General features: G+C 45.8%; 1 long non-coding RNA gene across 1 annotated transcript in view; it reads left to right on the top strand.

Annotated features, from left to right (window-relative positions):
* LOC137774625 (uncharacterized) overlaps positions 1-25,203 on the top strand; it is a 40,511-nt gene that overhangs the window by 6,830 nt on the left and 8,478 nt on the right. The window contains exon 2 of the long non-coding RNA XR_011075908.1: positions 4,271-4,337. This is a non-coding gene — a long non-coding RNA (uncharacterized lncRNA). The remainder of the gene's footprint in view (positions 1-4,270; positions 4,338-25,203) is intronic.

Here is a 25,203-nt window from a genome sequence, read left to right on the forward strand (position 1 = left end):
CAGCCTGAGCTTCACAGAGCATCTAGTTCAGAGGCGCAAAAAATTGGGGGCTGTCGGGCTTCCCTGGTGGCGCAGTGGTTAAGAAGCCGCCTGCCAATGCAAGGGACACGAGTTCAATCTGTGGTCCGGGAAGATCCCACATGCCGCGGAGCAACTAAGCCCGTGTGCCACAACTACTGAGCCTGCGCTCTAGAGCCCGCGAGCCACAACTACTGAAGCCCGTGCGCCTAGAGCCCGTGCCCTGCAACAAGGGAAGCCACCACAATGAGAAGCCCGTGCACCGCAACGAAGAGTAGCCTCTGCTCGCCGCAACTAGAGAAAGCTCGCGCGCAGCAACGAAGACGCAACGCAGACCAAAAAAAAAAAAAAAAAATGTGGGCTGTCGGCTGTCGTGCCCTGGAGGGCCTCTCCCAGACAGGGCTTGGGGTTGGGGGGAGGTGCAGGATCAGAGAAGGCGGCGGTAGAGGCAGGACCCCAGCCGGCCCCATCAACCACACAGGCCTGCGCTGCTCCACGGGTCGAGGGAGGCACCCTCATCTCGTCTTCCAAGCAGGAAAGACACCTGACCCGAGGCGGCCGAGCTCTCCATGCCAGGTAATGGGTCCCAGCTGCGGCCGCTGGCCCGCCAGCCCAGGCTCAGGCCCCGGCTCCCTGTGGTTCTGCAGCCTGGCCGAGCTGTAACTCAGAGCCTGGGTCTCTCCAGCCCCACGTCTGGTACCGCCCATCTGCGGGTCTACAGAGAGTAGAGTAGGTGCTCAGGGCTCACTGGACGCTAAGACGACGCATGCGCGGTGCGTGGGCGCGTGCATGAGCGCCGGGCGTCGTCGGTGACGCCCGCCCCGTGGCGCGGCTCCCGCCCTCAGCAGTGCGGTGCTGAGAAGAGGGGCCTGCCGTGCGGAAGGAACCGGCCCCTGGAGCCTCACGGAGCACAGCAGCAGCAGCAGCAGCAGCAGCAGGCTGACCACCCGGAGCCGTCGTCCGAGTGACCGCTCGCGCTTCCCCTGCGCGCCCCACGCCCGGACTCAGAGGCCCCGAGGCCCAGCGCAGGGCCGGCTGCTGCCTCCGGGAAGAGGCGAGCAGAGAAGGGAGGTGAGGGGCCGGGGGCTGGGGGCTAGGCGCTGGGCCCCCTCCCAGGGAGGGACGAAGGGGCTGAACTGCACAGGCCTGGGGCAGGAACGCTTGGAAGAGTTAACAGGAAACCCACCAGCCAGACTCTCCTCTCTGCTCCCCAAGAGGCTGGGGGTCGCTGGGGGGCCGAGGAGAGGGCGCGATGAGAGAGCAGGTCTGACCACAACCCGCTTCTTCGAGACGCCCATTTCCGAGGCGGGGTGGACCCCGAGGCAGAGCCCTCAGCCCACACGCGGGAGCCTTGTCACTTGGCTGTTTTATGTGGTTTGAAAGTGAATCGGGTTCTGGGTTTTGAGGCCAAGATACTTTTTTTTTTTTTAACGCCCCCCCCCCCCCTTTCCTCTTTGGTGAGGTTGTTGTGACTGGTTTTGGAGCCTGGCTTACGGAGCGGGGAGAGTGTGCAGGCTGTGCGGGTGTCGGGGCCCTGACAGGGGGAGGCAGCCCGGAGGGGGCCTGCGGAGGCCGGAGGCCGGGCACCCCTGCAGGGGGCGGGGGCTGCCTCCCCAAGGGCAGGAGGAGGGGCGGTGGTGTCGTCCCACCTGGCCGGGGTTGGGGTGTAGGAGGTGGGGAGGTAGTACTCTCAGCTGCGAGTACTTTGCGTCTGTGAGTTAGATTGTTCTCTGGTGCAGACGTCATTTACCCGCTCGACTGTTTCTCCTGTGCTGGGGCAATCGAGGCCCACCAGGACGAGGGAAGCTTCAGGCATGCCCTCGGCCAGCCCCAGGAGGCGGCTGGTGGTGCCCAGCTGCCCTGGGCAGGCGCGGGGGGCTGAGCGCCAGGGGTTTGGGGGGCGCCCGGCGTGCACTGCCACCAGCATTCCACAGTGACCGCAGCCCAGGAGAGGCTGAGGACGCGGTCCCAGACTAAACATGAGACGGGAAAGCCTGCCTCTGAAAAATGGCTATTTTTACATCCCTCTTCCCCAAATTCCAAGATGCTGAGATACGATTTAAAACAAAAAGAAACCAGAAGAAAAAAAAAAAAGGATAGGGGGAAAAAAAAACCACCCGCTAATGAAACTTATTCGCTCTTCCAGCATTTCTGTGGAGTGCTTTTACCCAGCAGCCCGTTGAAAGAATGCTGATTTTCGGGGGCCCACCCAAACCTACAAAATCCATCACAGGAACAGGCCTGGAACTCTGTATTTTTAACTGGCGCCCAGCTGACTCTTGTTCAGCACGTCTGCTCAGCTGCCAGCCCTGTGGGGCCTGCTGCCAGCCACTGGGCTGGGCGCTGGAGACACCGGGTGTTCAAATCCCAGGGAATTCACAGCCCCGTGGAGACACTTCCCGCAAAAAGCAACCATCTAATATCCCTCATCCCAGTGGGGTCCAGGCAGAGCCAGTGAAAGCTCTTGTTGGAGGATCTGGGGTTGGTTTTGCAGCCCCAGAACCAGGAGTTCCTCTTGGCCTTGGAGGCGGAAGGCAGAAGGTTCTGGTTTCCAGGTGTGGGGTTGCCCCCAGCAGCCTGCGTCCAGCCCCCTTGCTCTGCAGTGGCCCAGCCCCCAGCCCTTTCTCAGCAGGAGAAGTCAAAGGTCACCGGGGACACTCCAGACAGGCTGCTGGCCTACTGAAAGGCCTCTTTCTTACGGCAAGCGAGTGCGAACCAGAGAGGGAAAGTGACTTGGCCCAGGTTGCCCAGCCAGGGTAACTGCAGAGCAGAAGCGAAACCGACCTTGGGGCACACAGCTGTGCTTTGGCCCGGCTGTATTTCCTGCAGAATTAAAATTTGAGAGCAGAAGTGACCTCAGAGATCTTTACAGTCCACCTTGAGTGTTTCAGTAAGGAGCCTGAGGCCAGGGAGGTGACACTCCTGCCCCAGGGCCACACAGCTCAGCAAACCTGGGCCAGAAGGGGGGCGGCCAGGCTGACAGGGCTGAGATCCAGGCGGGCAGGACCAGGCCTGGGTGCCAGACAGCAGGCTGGACCATCGGTGCCCCCTTGTGACCAAACACCAAAATGCCAGGCTTTCCCCCATGGCACCTTTCACCCCACAGGTCATCCATCAGCCAGTGAGGCTAAGGGGTCTGTGGGTATGACGACTCCTCAAGTGGCTGGCCAGAATTTTGGGGTGAGCCCTTAGCTCATCCATGAGAGCTGCAGACACGCGGAGGACCCCAAGCTTAAGGGAGGTTCCTGCTGAGGTTAAAAAGCTTAAGTCGGGGATCTCTCCTGGCTCAGGCTTCAGTAGTTACAGAGCCCAGGTGCCATTTCCCCCAGAGCAGCCCCTCGGCAGCCCACCCAGTGGCTAAATCCCTGGCCTGCTCGTTATCAGGCTGACTTTTCCAGGCAGGGATGCTGCAGTGCTTGGTCCGTGGTGCTTCTAAGAGTCCGTGAAAACATTTCAACTTGAAGTTCTTCCAAAACTGAAGAAGGAAAAAAGTGAATATAATAATGATGAATATATAATAATCCAGCCTGGAATATGTAATAATCCTACAAACACAATCATGAAATATAATTTTTTTGTGTGTGTTTTTTTTTAATGGGGGAGGAGACCATGAACGCAGAAGTCCCTCGGGCCCACGACAGTCACAATGCGGCCTGGAGCTCTTATGAAGGCAAAAAATACATTTCCAGAGAAGGAACAAGATTAGGCCATCCTCGTTTGTTTACACGGAGTGGACTGGCTCATCTGTTCTCTGAGACATGCAGACAATCTTGAATAAATGGTTTAACCTCTCAGAACCTTCTCTCATCTGAAAAACAGAGAAGAAAGGAATATATCCCCAGTACAGCTCCTGTGATATACAGTAGAGGCTCAAGAAATGGGAGCTTAATAATAATGTCATAGACTGGTAACTTGTGTCCCCCCAGATACCTGTGTTGACGCCCTAACCCGCACTGTGATGGTACGTGGAGGCGGGGCCTTGGGAGGTGATTAGGGGTAGATGAGGCCATGAGGGTCATGGGATTCGTTTTCTTACAAGAAGGGAGAGACCAGAGTTCCCTCCCTCTGCCCTGTGAGGACACGTGGAGAAGACCGTCTTCTGCAAGCTGGGAAGCAGGCTCTCACCTGGGCCTGGCAGCGCCCAGGACAGTGAGAAACGAATGTGTGTTGTTTCAGCCCCTGGCCTGTGCTGTTGTGTTGCGTTGTGACAGCCCGAGCTGAGACGAATAACCTCCATCGTTATTCTTTGCAGGACTGACTGCCAGGCGGGAGGAAAAGCAGACTCATTTGCTTCGATCCCAAGGAGAGAATGAAGGCCAGTGAGTAAGAGCTTTACCGTCATCTCAGAGCAAAGCCTGAGTTGTGCAAAGAGAGGACAGATGCCATCTGGAAGTGGCCAGTCCCGCGTGGCCAGGCGGGTGGGTGGTTAGAGCCTCCACTGAGGGTCGGGCCCAGGCCCATGCACCGCCGTGGGAGGTACGGTGCGGGGGGAAGGAGGACGTCTCCCTCTGCAGGGGAGAGAGGACCAGCCTTAGGGGGAGTCACAGAGAGCCCGGAGGGTCTACTCTGTGTCCCTCTGGGTGGCAGTCCATCGCCGACCACCAACATGGCAGGGCTGGTTGCTGAGGTGGAAGTTGCCCTGATTTATCTCTGGTTTTCGCTGACTCTCTGGCTTGAGGACAGGGTGCTGCGGCCTCTTTCACCCTCCAGGCACTGTGGACGGGTCGTGAGGCCGGGCCGCTCTGCCAGGACACCCTGATCACTGTTGGTTCACAGGTCAGACACCCTGATCACTGTTGGTTCACAGGTCAGACACCCTGATCACTGTTGGTTCAAAGGTCAGAAACCCCAAAGGGCAGCTGAACTTGTGGCAACTGTGGAGACAAGCTGGTGTGGTCTGCGAGCTTAGGAACCTTCTGCAGCACAGGACCATCTTGACCATTTCCCGACCGTTCCTCCCTGGCATTCTCTCTTTTCAACCTTCCGTGGTACCAGGGGTTGGCAAACTGTGGCCCATGAGCCAATTCTGGCACACCACCTATTTTTGTAAATACAGTTTTATTGGAACACAGCCATGCAATTCATCTGTGGTTGACTTTGCCCTGTAATGACAAAGTAGAGTAGTTGCAACATATGTTCCAAAAAACTGAAAATGTTTACTATCTGGTTCTGTACAGAAAAAGTTTGTCAACCTCTGCTCTAAACCACAGGCAGTACCTATCTACCCCCAGACTTATTATGTAAAAATAATGAATCCTCCTATGTGTAAGACAAGAGGTCAGCTTTCTGTTATTCACAGCCTAATTGATATAATAATACTTACACTTGAGGTACATAGAGTTTACACAGCTATGGGAGCATAGCATAGCAACTTTGGGGAAATTAAGAAAAAAGCACATCCCAAATTCTCTTCATTAGAAGAAGGAGCATAGTCATCCAACTGGACATAGTCCTACATAACTCCAGGAGGCTCTATTCACACCATAGTCTGGGTGGAGTTGTGAAGTACACAGCCTGGGCAGCTGTACATGGCAGTCCTGTAGCCCTGCCTTCATCCATTCATTCAACCAGTATGTGTGGATTATCTCTGTGCCAGATACTGGGGAAGGTGAATATAACATGGTCCCCAAAACAGCTATACTCCAATAAAAATTAATTTTAAAAAAATGGTCCCAGATCTTTAGAATCTTACAGTACAGAGGAAGTAAACCAAATATTGATATGTTAGGGACAGAACTATATCCCCCTTACCCCCAGTTCATGTTGAATCTATAACTCCCAACGTGACTGCATTTGGAGATGGGGTCTTTAACCAAGCTTTGGGGTAAGTGTCCTTGAGAGGCAAACATAATTCAGCACGTAGCTTAGCTCTGAGCCTGTGGGACAAGGACACGCTGGCCTGCCAGTCTACATTCAGACGTACAGTGAGCCATGGCTGGCACCTTCCCTAAGTTCAGGCAGGTGCACCCGACCCTGAGATTTTCCTTGACTGGTGTGCTGTTTGAGAAGCAGGAACAGACCTGGGAGATGTGAATACAGTTGCCTGGATTTCTTTCTTTCTTTTTAATATTTATTGATTTTTATTTTTGGCTGTGTCAGGTCTTACTTCATTGCAGTGCACAGGCTTCTCTCTAGTTGTGATGTGCAGGCTCCAGAGCACGTGGGCTCTGTAGTTGTGGCTCGAGGGCTCAGTAGTTGTGGTACGTGGGCTTAGTTGCCCCCACAGCATGTGGGATCTTAGTTCTCTGACCAGGGATCGAACCCGCATCCCCTGCATTGCAAGGCAGATTCTTAGCCACTGGACCACCAGGGAAGTCCCAGTTGCCCAGATTTCTTCTCTCTGGCCTAAATCAAAAGGCCCTCTTCTATCTGGGGGAGTAAAATGCTGACAGGCCCTGACGGGTCTCTGGGCTCACTTAGGCTGCATACCTGACCTGTTCCAGGTGAAGTGTGTTGGACTTCGAGCTTCCATCTCCCTTTGAATGCTTGATTTCCTGAAAATATACTATTTTGGAAAATAGTGTTTTCTTTCCCTCAGCTCAGATGGGAACTCTTTCTGCTGCCCCTCCTGTCTCCCCGCTCGTTAAGTGTTGGCGTGAGGCCGTGTCAGAGAAAATGTGGCCTCTGCTCTGCCCAGCGGCCAGTCCTCCTACAAGTCTAGTGTCCTGCAGGGCCAGAACTGAGTCAGGTTAGGTTGTCCCAAAGGAGGACAAGAGAGCAAGGACGTGACATCTGGCTCCAAGAGGGACACAGACACGCCTCGGCCCTCATGGCAGAAATGTCCTTCTCCTCCCTCCTGTATTACGTGCACAGCAGGTGCCCAGGGAGGCTGGTCCAAGCCTTAGATGAGGATGCATCTTCTTGGCCAGCAGAGCTGGGGCAAAGTCTAGAAGGAGGTTGCATTTTGCACACCTTATCCCCAAACCTGCACAGGGTCTTGCTGATGTTTCAGCCTGGTCTTGAGGGAATGCTGCAGGTGGAACCAGGGTCCTAAGCTGAGTGAAGGGGGTGGTCAGCCAGCTCCATCTCTTGATCCCTTTACTGTATATGTGTGTGTGTGTGTGTGTGTGTGTGTGTGTGTGTGTGTGTGTGTGTGTGAGAGAGAGAGAGAGAGAGAGAGAGACTGCCATTTTCCCAGGAACTCAGGCTTAAATTCACGAGACCACCATCCAGACTTAATGTAGTCATTCTGTCAGTCCAGTTGCTTTTATGTCTGAGCTGGCGGGCACAACCTTCCTCACTGTTGTCCCTCACTGCCGCCTCTCCTTACCTCTCCCCCACTCCTCAAAGAAACTTTAACGGGCCTCGCATCTCGTGCCTCCAACCTCTGCATCTGTTTGTCTGTCTCCCAGCTCCTGTTATTCCCTGACTAAAATCCCTCAGAATGTCCCCTCCACCTCCAGAATAAATCTCCCTGCCCTCCTTCCCTTCCACTGTATTTCCTGATGCCACATCACACATGTCCTAGGCCACAGTAGGTGGCCTTTACTGTGTTCCCTGGTGGTCCCTTTGTGGGCCCCCAACACCCATTTCACCCCAATGATTAGTCTAAGCAAATCTCCATCACTTCATTGCCAGCGATTGGTTCAGGAATGAACATTAGTCCAACTCTGCCCAATGTCTGCTGAGTGGGCGATGGGGCAGGGGTTGGGGAGCTGTGGAAAGATAAGGGATGTCTGCTAGGGAGATTTAGGGAAAGTTTCCCCCATCCTGAAAGAGAACCCCAGAAAAGAGATGATATCACTTAGGTCCTGGAGGGGAGCTAAGATCTTTGCTTTCCCCTCCCAACACCCAACTCAGAACCATGTATTGGACATCTAATACATTTCTACTAAATAAGGCATAGACAGATAAATGATAGAAATAGATAGATGGACAATAGATAGATATATGGATAGATACATAGACACATAGACGTGATGGATGGATGGATGGCTGGCTGGCTGGCTGGCTGGCTGGCTAGGTGGAAGGAAGGGAGGGAGGGAAGAAGGGAGGGAAGAGGGGGGGAAGGAGGGAACATCAATAACATGGACAGCTGTTATCTCTGGCCTTGTGGGAATGCTGTTGGAGCCAAGTTAAAAGTCCTGGCTAGATAAGGAACCAAGATGGCGGAGTAGAAGGACGTGCTCTCACTCCCTCTTGTGAGAACGCCAGAGTCACGGCTAGCTGCTGGACAGTCATCGACAGGAGGACACTGGAGCTCACCAGAAAGGGTACCTCACATCCAAAGACAAAGGAGAAGCCACAATGAGACGGTAGGAGGGGCGCAGTCACAGTAAAATCAAATCCCATAACTGCTGGGTGGCTGACTCACAGACTGGAGAACACTTACACCACAGAAGTCCACCCACTGGAGTGAAGGTTCTGAGCCCCACGTCAGGCTTCCCAACCTGGGGTTCCAGCAACGGGAGGAGGAATTCCTAGAGAATCAGACTTTGAAGCCTAGTGGGATTTGATTGCAGGACTTTGACAGGACTGGGGGAAACAGAGACTCCACTCTTGGAGGGTACACACAAAGTTGTGTGCGCATCGGGACCCAGGGGTAGGAGCAGTGACCCCAGGGGAGACTGAGCCAGACCTACCTGCTAGTGTTGGAGGGTCTCCTGCAGAGGCGGGAGGTGGCTATGGCTCACCGTGGGGATGAGGACACTGGCGGCGGAGGTTCTGGGAAGTACTCCTTGACGTGAGCCCTCCCGGAGTCTGTCATTGGCCCCACCAAAGAGTCCAGGTAGGCTCCAGTGTTGGGTCGCCTCAGGCCAAACAATCAACAGGGAGGGAACCCAGCCCCACCCATCAGCAGTCAAGGGGATTAAAGTTTTACTGAGCTCCGCCCACCAGAGCAACAGTCAGCTCTACCCATCACCAGTCCCTCCCATCAGGAAACTTACACAAGCCTCTTAGATAGCCTCATCCACCAGAGGGCAGACAGCAGAAGCAAGAAGAACTACAGTCCTGCAGCCTGTGGAACAAAAACTACATTCACAGAAAGATAGACAAGATGAAAAGGCAGAGGGCTATGTACCAGATGAAGGAACAAGATAAAACCCCAGAAAAACAACTAAATGAAGTGGAGATAGGCAACCTTCCAGAAAAAGAATTCAGAATAATGATAGTGAAGATGATCCAGGACCTCGAAAGAAGAATGGAGGCAAAGATCAAGAAGATGCAAGAAATGTTTAACAAAGACCTAAAAGAATTGAAGAACAAACAAACAGAGATGAACAATACAATAACTGAAATGAAAACTACACTAGAAGGAATCAGTAGCAGAATAACTGAGGCAGAAGAACGGATAAGTGACCTGGAAGACAGAATGGTGGAATTCACTGCTGCGGAACAGACTAAAGAAAAAAGAATGAAAAGAAATGAAGACAGCCTAAGAGACCTCTGGGACAACATTAAACACAACAATATTCGCATTACAGAGGTCCCAGAAGGAGAAGAGAGAGAGAAAGGACCCGAGAAAATATTTGAAGAGATTATAGTCGAAAACTTCCCTAACATGGGAAAGGAAATAGCCACCCAAGTCCAGGAAGCACAGCGAGTCCCAGACAGGATAAACCCAAGGAGAAACATGCCAAGACACATAGTAATCAAGTTGGCAAAAATTAAAGACAAAGAAAAATTATTGAAAGCAGCAAGGGAAAAATGACAAATAACATACAAGGGAACTCCCATAAGGTTAACAGCTGATTTCTCAGCAGAAACTCTACAAGCCAGAAGGGAGTGGCATAATATACTTAAAGTGACAAAAGGGAAGAACCTACAACCAAGATTACTCTACCTGGCAAGGATCTCATTCAGATTCGATGGAGAAATCAAAAGCTTTACAGACAAGCAAAAGCTAAGAGAATTCAGCACCACCAAACCAGCTCTACAACAAATGCTAAAGGAACTTCTCTAAGTGGGAAACACAAGAGAAGAAAAGGACCTATGAAAACAAACCCAAAACAATTAAGAAAATGGTCATAGGAACATACATATCAGTAATTACCTTAAACGTGAATGGATTAAATGCTCCAACCAAAAGACACAGGCTTGCTGAATGGATACAAAAACAAGACCCATATATACTGTCTACAAGAGACCCACTTCAGACCTAGGGACACATAGAGACTGAAAGTGAGGGGATGGAAAAAGATATTCCATGCAAATGGAAATCAAAAGAAAGCTGGAGTAACAACACTCATATCAGATAAAATAGTCTTTAAAATAAAGAATGTTACAAGAGACGAGGAAGGACACTACATAATGATCAAGGGATCCATCCAAGAAGAAGATAAAACAATTATAAATATATATACACCCAACATAGGAGCACCTCAATACATAAGGCAACTGCTAATAGCTATAAAAGAGGAAATCGACAGTAAGACAGTAATAGTGGGGGACTTTAACACCTCACTTACACCAATGGACAGATCATCCCAAATGAAAATAAATAAGGAAACAGAAGCTTTAAATGAGACAATAGACCAGATAGACTTAATTGATATTTACAGGACATTCCATCCAAAAACAGATTACACTTTCTTTTTTTTTTTTAAACATCTTTATTGGAGTATAATTGCTTTACAATGGTGTGTTAGTTTCTGCTTTATAACAAAGTGAATCAGTTATACATATACATATGTCCCCATATCTCTTCCCTCTTGCATCTCCCTCCCTCCCACCCTCCCTATCCCACCCCTCTAGGTGGTCACAAAGCACAGAGCTGATCTCCCTCTGCTATGCGGTTGCTTCCCACTAGCTATCTTTTTTACGTTTGGTAGTGTATATATGTCCATGCCACTGTCTCACTTTGTCACATCTTACCCTTCCCCCTCCCTATATCCTCAAATCCATTCTCTAGTAGGTCTGTGTCTTTATTCCCGTCTTGCCACTAGGTTCTTCATGACCTTTTTTTTTTTCCCTTAGATTCCATATATATGTGTTAGCATACTGTATTTGTTTTTCTCTTTCTGACTTACTTCACTCTGTATGACAGACTCTAACTCCATCCACCTCACTACAAATAACTCCATTTCGTTTCTTTTTATGGCTGAGTAATATTCCATTGTATATATGTGCCACATCTTCTTTATCCATTCACCGGATGATGGACACTTAGGTTGCTTCCATGTCCTGGCTATTGTAAATAGAGCTGCTATGAACATTTTGGTACATGACTCTTTTTGAATTACGGTTTTCTCAGGGTATATGCCTAGTAGTGGGATTGCTGGGTTGTATGGTAGTTCTATTTTTAGTTGTTTAATGAACCTCCATACTGTTCTCCATAGTGGCTGTATCAATTTACATTCCCACCAACAGTGCAAGAGGGTTCCCTTTTCTCCACACCCTCTCCAGCATTTATTGTTTGTAGATTTTTTGATGATGGCCATTCTGACTGGTTTGAGGTGATATCTCATTGTAGTTTTGATTTGCATTTCTTTAATGATTAATGATGTTGAGCATCCTTTCATGTGTTTGTTGGCAATCTGTATATCTTCTTTGGAGAAATGTCTATTTAGGTCTTCTGCCCATTTTTGGATTGGGTTGTTTGTTTTTTTGTTATTGAGCTACATGAGCTGCTTGTAAATTTTGGAGATTAATCCTTTGTCAGTTGCTTCATTTGCAAATATTTTCTCCCATTCTGAGTGTTCTCTTTTCATCTTGTTTATGTTTTCCTTTGCTGTGCAAAAGCTTTTAAGTTTCATCAGGTCCCATTTGTTTATTTTTGCTTTTATTTCCATTTCTCTAGGAGGTGGGTCAAAAAGGATCTTGCTGTGAATTATGTCATAGAGTGTTCTGCCTATGTTTTCCTCTAAGAGTTTTACAGTGTCTGGCCTTACATTTAGATCTTTAATCCATTTTGAGTTTATTTTTGTGTATGGTGTTAGGGAGTGTTCTAATTTCATTCTTTTACATGTAGCTGTCCAGTTTTCCCAGCACCACTTATTGAAGAGGCTGTCTTTTCTCCATTGTATATTCTTGCCTCCTTTATCAAAGATAAAGTGACTATATGTGCGTGGGTTTATCTCTGGGCTTTCTATCCTGTTCCATTGATCTATATTTCTGTTCTTGTGCCAGTACCATACTGTCTTGATTACTGTAGCTTTGTAGTATAGTCTGAAGTCAGGGAGCCTGATTCCTCCAGCTCCATTTTTCGTTCTCAAGGTTGCTTTGGCTCTTCGGGGTCTTTTGTGTTTCCATACAAATTGTGAAATTTTTTGTTCTAGTTCTATGAAAAATGCCAGTGGTAGTTTGATAGGAATTGCATTGAATCTGTAGATTGCTTTGGGTAGTATAGTCATTTTCACAATGTTCATTCTTCCAATCCAAGAACATGGTATATCTCTCCATCTATTTGTATCATCTTTAATTTCTTTCATCAGTGTCTTATAATTTTCTGCATACAGGTCTTTTGTCTCCTTAGGTAGGTTTATTCCTAGATATTTTACTCTATTTGTTGCAATGGTAAATGGGAGTGTTTTCTTAATTTCACTTTCAGATTTTTCATCATTAGTGTATAGGAATGCAAGAGATTTCTGTGCATTAATTTTGTGTCCTGCTACTTTACCAATTTCATTGATTAGCTCCAGTAATTTTCTGGTAGCATCTTTAGGATTCTCTATGTATTATATCATGTCATCTGCAAACAGTGACAGCTTTACTTATTCTTTTCCAATTTGAATTCCTTTTATTTCTTTTTCTTCTCTGATTGCTGTGGCTAAAACTTCCAAAACTATGTTGAATAATAGTGGTGAGAGTGGGCAACCTTGTCTTCTTCCTGATCTTAGAGGAAATGGTTTCAGTTTTTCACCATTGAGGATGATGTTGGCTGTCAGTTTGTAATATATGGCCTTTATTATGTTGAGGAAAGTTCTCTCTGTGCCTACTTTCTGCAGGGCTTTTATCATAAATGGGTGTTGAATTTTGTTGAAAGCTTTCTCTGCATCTATTGAGATGATCATATGGTTTTTCTCCTTCAATTTGTTAATATGGTGTATCACGTTGATTGATTTGCGTATATTGAAGAATCCTTGCATTCCTGGAATAAACCCCACTTGATCATGGTGTATGATCCTTTTAGTGTGCTGTTGGATTCTGTTTGCTAGTATTTTGTTGAGGATGTTTGTATCTATGTTCATCAGTGATATTGGCCTGTAGTTTTCTTTCTTTGTGACATCTTTGTCTGATTTTGGTATCAGGGTGATGGTGGCCTCATAGAATGAGTTGGGGAGTGCTCCTTCCTCTGCAATATTTTGGAAGAGTTTGAGAAGGATAGGTGTTAGCTCTTCTCTAAATGTTTGATAGAATTCGCCTTTGAAGCCATCTGGTCCTGGGCTTTTGTTTGTTGGAAGATTTTTAATCACAGTTTCAATCTCACTGCTTGTGATTGGTCTGTTCATATTTTCTATTTCTTCCTGGTTCAGTCTCGGCAGGTTGTGCATTTCTAAGAATTTGTCCATTTCTTCCAGGTTGTCCATTTTATTGGCTTATAGTTGCTTGTAGTAATCTCTCATGATTGTTTGTATTTCTGCAGTGTCAGTTGTTACTTCTCCTTTTTCATTTCTAATTCTATTGATTTGAGTCTTCTCCCTTTTATTCTTGATGAGTCTGGCTAATGGTTTATCAATTTTTTTATCTTCTCAAAGAACCACCTTTTAGTTTTATTGATCTTTGCTATTGTTTCCTGCATTTCTTTTTCATTTATTTCTGATCTGATCTTTATGATTTCTTTCCTTCTGCTAACTTTGGGGTTTTTTTGTTCTTCTTTCTCTAATTGCTTTAGGTGCAAGGTTAGGTTGTGTATTTGAGTTGTTTCCTGTTTCTTGAGGTAGGTTTGTATTGCTATAAACTTTCCTCTTAGGACTGCTTTTGCTGCATCCCATAGGTTTTGGATCGTTGTGTCTCCATTGTCATTTGTTTCTAGGTATTTTTTGATTTCCCCTTTGATTTCTTCAGTGATCACTTCGTTATTAAGTAGTGTATTGTTTAGCCGCCATGTGTTTTTATTTTTTACAGATCATTTCCTGTAATTGATATCTAGTCTCATAGCGTTGTGGTCGGAAAAGATACTTGATACGATTTCAATTTTCTTAAATTTACCAAGGCTTGATTTGTGACCCAAGATACGATCTATCCTGGAAAATGTTCCATGAGCACTTGAGAAAAACGTGTATTCTGTTGTTTTGGGGTGGTATGTCCTATAAATATCAATTAAGTCCATCTTGTTTAATGTATCATTTAAAGCTTGTGTTTCCTTATTTATTTTCATTTTGGATGATCTGTCCATTGGTGAAACTGGGGTGTTAAAGTTCCCTGCTATGATTGTGTTACTGTCGATTTCCCCTTTTATGGCTGTTAGTATTTGCCTTATGTATTGAGGTGCTCCTATGTTGGGTGCATAAATATTTACAATTGTTATATCTTCTTGGATTGATCCATTGATCATTATGTAGTGTCCTTCTTTGTCTCTTGTAATAGTCTTTGTTTTAAAGTCTATTTTGTCTGATATGAGAATTGCTACTCCAGCTTTCTTTTGATTTCCATTTGCATGGAATATCTTTTTCCATCCCCTCACTTTCAGTCTGTATGTGTCACTAGGTCTGAAGTAGGTCTCTTGTAGACAGCATATTTACGGGTCTTGTTTTTGTATCCCTTCAGCCAGTCTATATCTTTTGGTTGGATCATTTAATCCATTTACATTTAAGGCAATTATCGATATGTATGTTCCTATTACCATTTTTTAAATTGTTTTGGGTTTGTTATTGTAGGTCTTTTCCTTCTCTTGTGTTTCCTGCCTAGAGAAGTTCCTTTAGCATTTGTTGTAAAGCTGGTTTGGTGGTGCTGAACTCTCTCAGCTTTTGCTTGTCTGTAAAGGTTTTAATTTCTCCATCAAATCTGAATGAGATCCTTGCTGGGTCGAGTAACCTTGGTTGTAGGCTTTTCTCCTTCATCACTTTAAATATGTCCTACCACTCCCTTCTGGCTTGCAGAGTTTCTGCTGAAAGATCAGCCATTAACCTTATGGGGATTCCCTTGTATGTTATTTGTTGTTTTTCCCTTGCTGCTTTTAATATGTTTTCTTTATATTTAATTTTTGATAGTTTGATTAATATGTGTCTTGGTGTGCTTCTCCTTGGATTTATCCTGTATGGGACTCTCTGTGCTTCCAGGACTTGATTAACTATTTCCTTTCCCATATTAAGGAAGTTTTCAACTATACCCTCTTCAAATATTTTCTCAGTCCCTTTCTTTTTCTCTTCTTCTTTTGGGACCCCTATAATTCGAATGTTGCTGCGTTTAATGTTGTCACAGAGGTCTCTGAGACTGTCCTCAGTTCTTTTCATTCTTTTTTCTTTATTCTGCTCTGCAGTAGTTATTTCCACTATTTATCTTCCAGGTCACTTATCCGTTCTTCTGCCTCAGTTATTCTGCTATTGATCCCTTCTAGAGTATTTTTAATTTCATTTATTTTGTTGTTCATCGTTGCTTGGTTCCTCTATAGTTCTTCTATGTCCTTGTTAAATGTTTCTTGCATTTTGTCTCTTCTATTTCCAAGATTTTGGATCTTTACTGTCATTATTCTGAATTCTTTTTCAGGTAGATTGCCTATTTCCTCTTCATTTGTTAGGTCTGGTGTGTTTTTACCTTGCTCCTTCATCTGCTGTGTGTTTTTCTGTCTTCTCATTTTGCTTATCTTACTGTGTTTGGCTTCTCCTTTTCACAGGCTGCAGGTTCGTAGTTCCTGTTGTTTTTGGTATCTGTCCCCAGTGGCTAAGGTTGGTTCAGTAGGTTGTGTAGGCTTCCTGGTGTAGGGAACTAGTGCCTGTGTTCTGGTGGATGAGGCTGGATCTTGTCTTTCTGGTGGGCAGGTCCACATCTGGTGGTGTGTTTCGGAGTGTCTGTGGCCTGATTATGATTTTAGGCAGCCTCTCTGCTAATGGATGGGGCTGTGTTCCTGTCTTGCTAGTTGTTTGGCATAGGGTGTCCAGCACTGTAGCTTGCTGGTCGTTGAGTGAAACTGGGTCTTGGTGTTGAGATGGAGATCTCTGGGAGATTTTCGCCATTTGGTATTACGTGGAGCTGGGAGGTCTCTTGTGGACCAGTGTCCTGAAGTTGGCTCTCCCACCTCAGAGGCACAGCCCTGATGCCTGGCTGGAGCACCAAGAGCCTTTCATCCACCTGGCTCAGAATAAAAGGGAGAAAAAATAGAAAGAAAGAGGATAAAATAAAATAAAATAAAGATAAAATAAAGTTATTAAAATAAAAAATAATTATTAAGAAAAAAAAATTTTTTAAGTAAAAAAAAAAAACAGACGGACAGAACCCTAGGACAAATTGTGAAAGCAAAGCTATACAGACAAAATCTCACACAGAAGCATACACATACACAGTCACAAAAAAAGGAAAAGGAGAAAAAATAATATATCTTGCTCCCAAAGTCCACCTCCTCAATTTGGGATGATTCGTTGTCTATTCAGGTATTCCACAGCTGCAGGTACATCAAGTTGTTTGTGGAGCTTTAATCCGCTGCTTCTGAGGCTGCTGGGAGAAATTTCCCTTTCTCTTCTTTGTTCGCACAGCTCCCAGGGTTCAGCTTTGGATTTGGACCCGCCTCTGCGTGTAGGTCGCCTGAGGGCGTCTGTTCTTTGCCCAAACAGGACGGGGTTAAAGGAGCAGCTGCTTCGGGGGCTCTGGCTCACTCAGGCCAGGGGGAGGGAGGGGTACGGATGCGGGGTGAGCCTGCAGTGGCAGAGGCCAGTGTGACATTGCAGCAGCCTGAGGCGTGCCATGCGTTCTCCCAGGGAAGTTGTCCCTGGATCACGGGACCCTGGCAGTGGCGGGCTGCACAGGCTCCTGGGAGGGGCGGTGTGGATAGTGACCTGTGCTTGCACACAGGCTTCTTGGTGGCGGCAGCAGCAGCCTTAGCGTCTCATGCCCATCTCTGGGGTCTGCGCTGATAGCCGCGGCTCGCGCCCCTCTCTGGGGCTCGTTTAGGCGGCGCTCTGAATCCCATCTTCTCGCGCACCAGGAAACAAAGAGGCAAGAAAAAGTCTCTTGCCTGTTCGGCAGCTCCAGACCTTTTCCCGGACTCCTTCCCGGCTAGCTGTGGTGCACTAAACCCTTCAGGCTGTGTTCACGCCGCCAACCCCAGTCCTCTCCCTGGGATCCAACCGAAGCCCGAGCCTCAGCTCCCAGCCCGAGCCTCAGCTCCCAGCCCCCGCCCACTCGAGCGGGCGAGCAGACAGGCGTCTCAGGCTGGTGAGTGCTGGTCGGCACCGATCCTCTGTGCGGGAATATCTCCGCTTTGCCCTCCGCACCCCTGTTGCTGCCCTCTCCTCCGTGGCTCCGAAGCTTCCCCCCCTGCCACCCACAGTCTCCACCCACGAAGGGGCTTCCTAGTGTGTGGAAACCTTTCCTCCTTCACAACTCCCTCCCACTGGTGCAGGTCCCATCCCTATTCTTTTGTCTCTGTTTTTTCTTTTTTCTTTTGCCCTACCCAGGTACGTGGGGATTTTCTTGCCTTTTGGGAGGTCTGACGTCTTCTGCCAGCGTTCAGTGGGTGTTCTATAGGAGCAGTTCCACGTGTAGATGTATTTCTGATGTATCTGTGGGGAGGAAGGTGATCTCCGCGTCTTTCTCTTCTGCCATCTTCTCCTCTCTCAGATTACACTTTCTTCTCAAGTGCACACGGAACGTTCTCCAGGAGAGATCACATCTTGGGTCACAAATCAAGCCTCAGTAAATTTAGGAAAATTGAAATCATATCAAGCATCTTTTCTGACCACAATGCTATGAGATTAGAAATGAGTTACAGGGAAAAAAACGTAAAAAACACAAACACATGGAGGCTAAACAATACGTTACTAAATAACCAAGAGATCACTGAAGAAATCAAAGAGGAAATCAAAAAATACCTAGAGACAAATGACAATGAAAACACAACGATCCAAAACCTATGGGATACAGCAAAAGCAGTTCTAAGAGGGAAGTTTATAGCTATACAAGCCTACCTCAAGAAACAAGAAAACTCTCAAATAAACAATCTAACCTTACACCTAGAGGAACTAGAGAAAGAAGAACAAACAAAACCCAAAGTTAGCAGAAGGAAAGAAATCATAAAGATCAGAGCAGAAATAAATGAAATAGAAACAAAGAAAACAATAGCAAAGATCAATAAAACTAAAAGTTGGTTCTTTGAGAAGGTAAACAAAATCGATAAACCATTAGCCAGACTCATCAAGAAAAAGAGGGAGAGGACTCAAATCAATAAAATTAGAAATGAAAAAGGAGAAGTTACAACAGACACCACAGAAATAAAAAGCATCCTAAGAGACTACTACAAGCAACTCTATGCCAATAAAATGGACAACCTGGAAGAAATGGACAAATTCTTAGAAAGGTATAACCTTCCAAGACTGAACCAGGAAGAAACAGAAAATATGAACAGACCAATCACAAGTAATGAAATTGAAACTGTGATTAAAAATCTTCCAACAAACAGAAGTCCGGGACCAGATGGCTTCATAGGTGAATTCTATCAAACATGTAGAGAAGAGCTAACACCCATCCTTCTCAAACTCTTCCAAAAAACTGCAGAGGAAGGAACACTCCCAAACTCATTCTCTGAGGCCACCATCACCCTGATACCAAAACCAAAGATACTACAAAAAAAGAAAATTACAGACCAATATCACTGATGAATATAGATGCAGAAATTCTCAACAAAATAGTAGCAAACAGAATCCAACAACACATTAAAAAGATCATACACCACAATCAAGTGGGATTTAACCCAGGGATGCAAGGATTCTTCAGTATACACAAATCAATGTGATACACCCTATTAACAAATTGAAGAATAAAAATCATATGATCATCTCAATAGATGCAGAAAAAGCTTCTGACAAAATTCAACACCCATTTATGATAAAAAGTCTCCAGAAAGTGGGCATAGAGGGAACCTACCTTAACCTAATAAAGGCCATATACGACAAACCCACAGCAAACATCATTCTCAATGGTGAAAAACTGAAAGCATTTCCTCTAAGATCAGGAACAAAACAAGGTTGCCCACTCTCACCACTATTATTCAACATAGTTTTGGAAGTCCTAGCCACGGCAATCAGAGAAGAAAAAGAAATAAAAGGAATACAAGTTGGAAAAGAAGAAGTAAAACTGTCACTGTTTGCAGATGACATGATACTATACATAGAGATCCTAAAAATGCCACCAGAAAACTACTAGAGCTAATCAATGAATTTGGTAAAGTAGCAGGATACAAAATTAATGCACAGAAATCTCTTACATTCCTATAAACTAATGATGAAAGATCTGAAAGAGAAATTAAGGAAACACTCCCATTTGCCATCGCAACAAAAAGAATAAAATACCTAGGAATAAACCTACCTAGGGAGACAGAAGACCTGTATGCAGAAAACTATAAGACACTGATAAAAGAAATTAAAGATGATACCAACAGATGGAGAGATATACCATGTTCTTGGATTGGAAGAATCAATATTGTGAAAATGACTGTACTACCCAAAGCAATCTACAGATTCAATGCAATCCCTATCAAATTACCAATGGCATTTTTTACAGAGCTAGAACAAAAAATCTTAAAATTTGTATGGAGACACAAAAGACCCCGAATAGCCGAAGCAGTCTTGAGGGAAAAAAACAGAGCTGGAGGAATCAGACTCCCTGACTTCAGACTATACTACAAAGCTACAGTCATCAAGACAATATGGTACTGGCACAAAAACAGAAATAGATCAGTGGAACAAGATGGAAAGCCCAGAGATAAACCCACACACCTATGGTCAACTAATCTATGACAAAGGAGGCAAGGATATACAATGGAGAAAAGACAGTTTCTTCAATAAGTGGTGCTGGGAAGACTGGACAGCTACATGTAAAAGAATGAAATTAGAACACTCCCTAACACCAAACACAAAAATAAACTCAAAATGGATTAGAGACCTAAATGTAAGACCAGACACTGTAAAACTTTTAGAGGAAAACATAGGAAGAACACTGTTTGACATAAATCACAGCAAGATCTTTTTTGATCCACCTCCTAGAGTAATGGAAATAAAAACAAAAATAAACAAATGGGACCTAATGAAACTTAAAAGCTTTTGCACAGCAATGGAAACCATAAACAAGATGAAAAGACAACCCTCAGAATGGGAGAAACTATTTGCAAACGAATCATCAGACAAAGGATTAATCTCCAAAATATATAAACAGCTCATGCAGCTCAATATTAAAGAAACAAACAACCCAATCCAAAAATGGGCAGAAGACCTAAATAGACATTTCTCCAAAGAAGATATACAGATAGCCAAGAAGCACATGAAAAGCTGCTCAACATCACTAATTATTAGAGAAATGCAAATCAAAACTGCAGTGAGGTATCACCTCACACCAGTTAGAATGGGCATCATCAGAAAATCTACAAACAACAAATGCTGGAGAGGGTGTGGAGAAAAGGGAACCCTCTTGCACTGTTGGTGGGAATGTAAATTGGTGCAGCCACTATGGAGAACAGTATGGAGGTTCCTTAAAAAACTAAAAATAGAATTACCATATGATCCAGGAATCCCACTACTGGGCATATGCCCAGAGAAAACCATAATTCAAAAAGACACATGCACCCCAATGTTCATTGCAGCACTATTTACAATAGCCAGGTCATGGAAGCAACCTAAATGCCCATCAACAGACGAGTGGATAAAGAAGGTGTGGTACATATATACAATGGAATATTACTCAGCCATAGAAAGGAACGAAATTGGGTCATTTGTTGAGACGTGGATGGATCTAGAGACTGTCATACAGAGTGAAGTAAGTCAGAAAGAGAAAAACAAATATCGTATATTAACGCCTGTATGTGGAACCTAGAAAAATGGTACAGATGAACCGGTTTGCAGGGCAGAAGTTGAGACACAGATTTAGAGAACAAACGTATGGACACCAAGGGAGGAAAGCCGTGGGGGGTGGGGATGGTGGTGTGATGAATTGGGTGATTTGGATTGACATGTATACACTGATGTGTATAAAATTGATGACTAATAAGAACCTACTGTATAAAAAAGTAAATAAAATAAAATTTAAAAATTTTTTAAAAAACTAATACTAAACTTTCTTTGGGTTATTTGTATGGAAATATGTTAATATAAATGTTTCAGACATTACATGAAATTCCTAAAAATCTTTTATGTTCTGGTATAATGTTATAAGTCATAATTCTAGTTATTATTTTAAAATGTATATCAGAAATAACTAAATTTCCTTGTCAATTGCATTATTATGAACTTTCATCAAATCTTTAACCGTGGTCATTTTTAAGTCTTTTGTCATTTACAGACAGTTCTGGGTGTACTCTGATGCTTTTGCAAAACTGTTCCTATAAAAGGTTTCATCTTCAAGGAATTCATGGAAAAGACTGACAAGTACAGGTTTCTGGTAACTGACTATACTGCTGAACTGAATGAATAAGCATTTTCAGAACTCTAATGGAAAACTGATGAATTCATAAAAGTGCTAACAAAAGATCAAGATAAAAAAAAACTAATTACATGGGACTGAGTGAACTGATGAGGATGATTATAATTTTTGTGACTTTCTGTTTGAATAAAAAAAAAAAAACTGTAACAGAAAAAAAAAAAAAAAAAGTCCTGGCTGCACTGGGCAAGGGCTGGGTCCCCACTCTGGCTGTAGCTTCCTGAGCACCATGAGAAACACTCCTGACCCCAGGTACCTGTGTTCCTCGGTGTTCCACCCGGGAACCAGCCCAGGTGGGCATTCTGATCTCCTAAGGGGATCGGATGTCCCAGTTTGGGCAAAAGGACCTCCTGAGGAAATAAGGTGCAGCTGAGGGTTCAGCCTAGCAAATCCCCAGAAGGGAGAGAAGCATCCCCATCCTGCCATGCACTCGGATGCAGCCACTTCCCAAGTTACATTTTTATTCTGCTGTTTTCAGTGCAGAAAATGGCAGCACGCCCTCTCCTTTACTTTATGAAGCTGCTCAAGGGCCAAACTTTACCAGGGGCCTGGATTCACTTGGAAATATAAAAATCACCAGAGGAAACTCAATCCACGGTGGCCTGCCCTCGTTCACTGGTAAGACAGAGATTTATGCAACGTCTCTGGATCTCTTCCGGTCATCCATCACTTCCTTCAGCCATCGGAAGGAACATCCTGAGGAAAATAATGATTCACACCAGGGCTGTGATCAGAGCCATCTGTCCGCACCAAGTCCATACAATTACAGTGTTCACTTCCTGAGGTTCAAACGCTTGGCTGCATCTGGAAGTCGACACAAGACGGCAGCAGAGAGAAAGTGCTATTCTTTGTAGCCAGGAGCTGCGAAGTAACGTTCCAAGGACTCCAGCCTCAGAAGCCTGGGCTCCCTGCGATTCCTCCAGGAAGCACGGAGCAGGGTCCACGACGGCGAATGGCCTCGGCTGTGCCTGGCATCGCGAGGCTGCATACATCTCCCTAAAGTACTAGACGTCAAGGACATGTCACTAAACGGGGCCTAGAAGCTAAAATCCGAGAGCCTGGTGAAAAGGAAACCGCAGCGGGCAGAGCAGTGGTCCCCAAAGTGTGGGTCTTCCCGACACCCCTCCAGCAGCAGCCGCGTTCCCCTGGAACCTACTAGAAATGCAGATTTTTGGACCTCACCCCAGACCCACTGAATCAGGTTCTCTGGGGGTGGGGCCCAGCAGTCTGTTTTAACAAACCTCCCAGGTGACTCAGATCCATGCAAAAGTTTGGGAACCACTGGAACAGAAGCTGAGGAAAGCCCCGTGACCACCTTCATCTCTTCATCTCCTCCCTGGCAGATCAGGGTGTGGGATTAGATATTTTAGGTCCGTTTGACCCCAACCCTGGAAATCCCAGCCTAGCTGCTCTCAGGCATTACCCCCTGACGGAAGACAATGCTTAGTAGGTAGCAGACTATGCTACATATTTTAATAAATGCCGATTTTTAAGCCGCAGTTTTGCTTGGCAAATGGTGGGTCCTAAGTTTATGTTCAATAGACACCACCATGTTGAATCACGACCATCAGATTTGCAAAATACTCCTTTCTTGTGTTAGTCAAGGTTCTCCCCGGAAACAGGACCGATGGGATATGCATATCCATGCAGACAGAGAGCGGGGGATTTATCACGCAGAGCTCACTCGATTATGGAGGCGGAAAGTCCCACCATCCGTCTGCAAGCTGGAGACCCAGGGAGCTGGTGGTGTAGTTCAGTCCAAACCTGGAGGCCTGGGGACCAGAGACACCAATAGTGTAAGTCCCAGTCCAAGGGCAGGAGAAAGCCCACGTCCAGCTCAGCAGTCAGGCAGAGAGTAGATGTCCCCTCCTCCCCGTCTTTGTTCTCTCCAGGCCATCGAAGGTTTGGATGGCGCCCGCACATTGATGATAGTCATCTTCTTTACTCGACAGTGGTCTTCTTTACTCAGTCTACTGATTCAAATGCTCATCTCTTGCAAAGAGACCCTCACAGACACCCCAGAATAATGTTTAACCTGCTACCTGGGCATCCCTTGGCCCAGTCAAGCTGACCCATAAAATTAACCATCACATTCTTCATAGAACCCCTTCCTCCCAATCCACCCCGAGGCCTCCCACCCCTGAATGTTACTCCAAGTAGTAACCAAACTCTGCTGGGACAAGTTTTCAACATCTCTTTCACCCCTAAATTGTTTCTTTCTCATCCAACTTTTGCCCAATAACTTAGAAATTGATTTTCCTCTCTCTCATTATTCATTTTATCTCTCACACTCTTCTCCCATTTTGAGCACCAAACTGGACTTTCAGGTGACTCACAGGAGTCCTGGAGGCATACCTGTGACAAAAGGCACCACCTCCGTTTAAAGTCACATCGGTGGGACAACCCACGTTACAAACTTCTAAAACCAAAAGTGCCTTGGGCATCTTGGTAAAGGTTTCCTCCTCCTGCTTTCTCTCAAGTTCAATATAAACCAAATGCCTGTCTTTGAAATTGTGTTTTGTTTAGTCTCGAGTGCATTCGGTCCTGATCCTTCACCATCCAGCCTTTGGACTCCATCATGCTTCCATTTGGGGGTGATTGCCCCTCCCCGAGCAGTGTCCCCACAGCCCTGAGCAGAGCCCTCGAGTTTGCAGTCAGCTGGCTGCCTTGCTTTGGGTTTTATTCCTCTGTGACCAGGGCAGGCCCTAGCAGGATGCTCTAACCATCATAGGCAATCAGTTAAACCCATTACATGTTTCTAAAACACAAAGGAATACATTGTTGCAGGCTGGCCTGGGAACTTGTCATATTTGTTTCTGTAAAGCAATGTGTTCAACTAAGAACCAAAGTCCCCCGTCTGGTTCCTTGTGATTAGTTTCCTTGTGATTAGTTTCCTTGTGATTAGAAATGTCATTCGGTTTTATCAGGTCTCTGCGATTGTGCGGCCCTTGTTTTAGAGGCATGTGGAGTTGATCCTGGGGCTGCCTTTCAGGTGTGGCTCCCTGGGTTACAGGTGTGGAGGTTGATGTCCTCCAGCCTTGCAGGTAATATTGCTGTAATCAGTGCCATATATGTCAGAAATAGCGCCCTACTGTCAGCCTGTTCTGAGAGCTTTGGCCAGTCTTCCCTCGTGAGATACCACCAAAGGCAGTTGGTAGAACTGGTAATCCCAACAAGCAGGACCCGGTGCCCCACCCATCTTCCACCAGCTCTCTCTTCCTTTCCCCTCCTCCGTGCCTCCACCTTCCACCCTCTCCCTGTGCTACCCTTATCCCTTTTCAGTTGGTTATTAAGTAGAACTGAATCCTATTTTTGCTGTACACTCTTTGCTTTTTTAGAAGAAGCAAGGGACCCCTCTGACTCTCCAGAATAAAAAGGGGGGAAAAAAAGTAATGATTAGATTCTTTGAAGGTAGCTTGTGATGAATTTTTTCCTACAGCTCAATTAATTTCAGTTTTTTTAATCACCTGTTCGTGTTCTGCATGGCATAGATCCCCAGAGGCTCATAGGCAAAATCTCTTGCTCCCTGCGTGGCCCAATCTGGCCCTTTGTAAAAGTCTCCTCCAGGTCTTTGGAAACAGTAAGCATAAGAAGGGATTAGAGTAAACGCTTCACACATGTAAAATTAAACTTCACTCTCTTGTTTCTGTGTTTGGGAGAAAAGTATGAAACAAAAGAGAAACT

This window comes from Eschrichtius robustus, chromosome 1 (assembly GCF_028021215.1).
Source record: "Eschrichtius robustus isolate mEscRob2 chromosome 1, mEscRob2.pri, whole genome shotgun sequence".
Classification (NCBI taxonomy): domain Eukaryota; kingdom Metazoa; phylum Chordata; class Mammalia; order Artiodactyla; family Eschrichtiidae; genus Eschrichtius; species Eschrichtius robustus.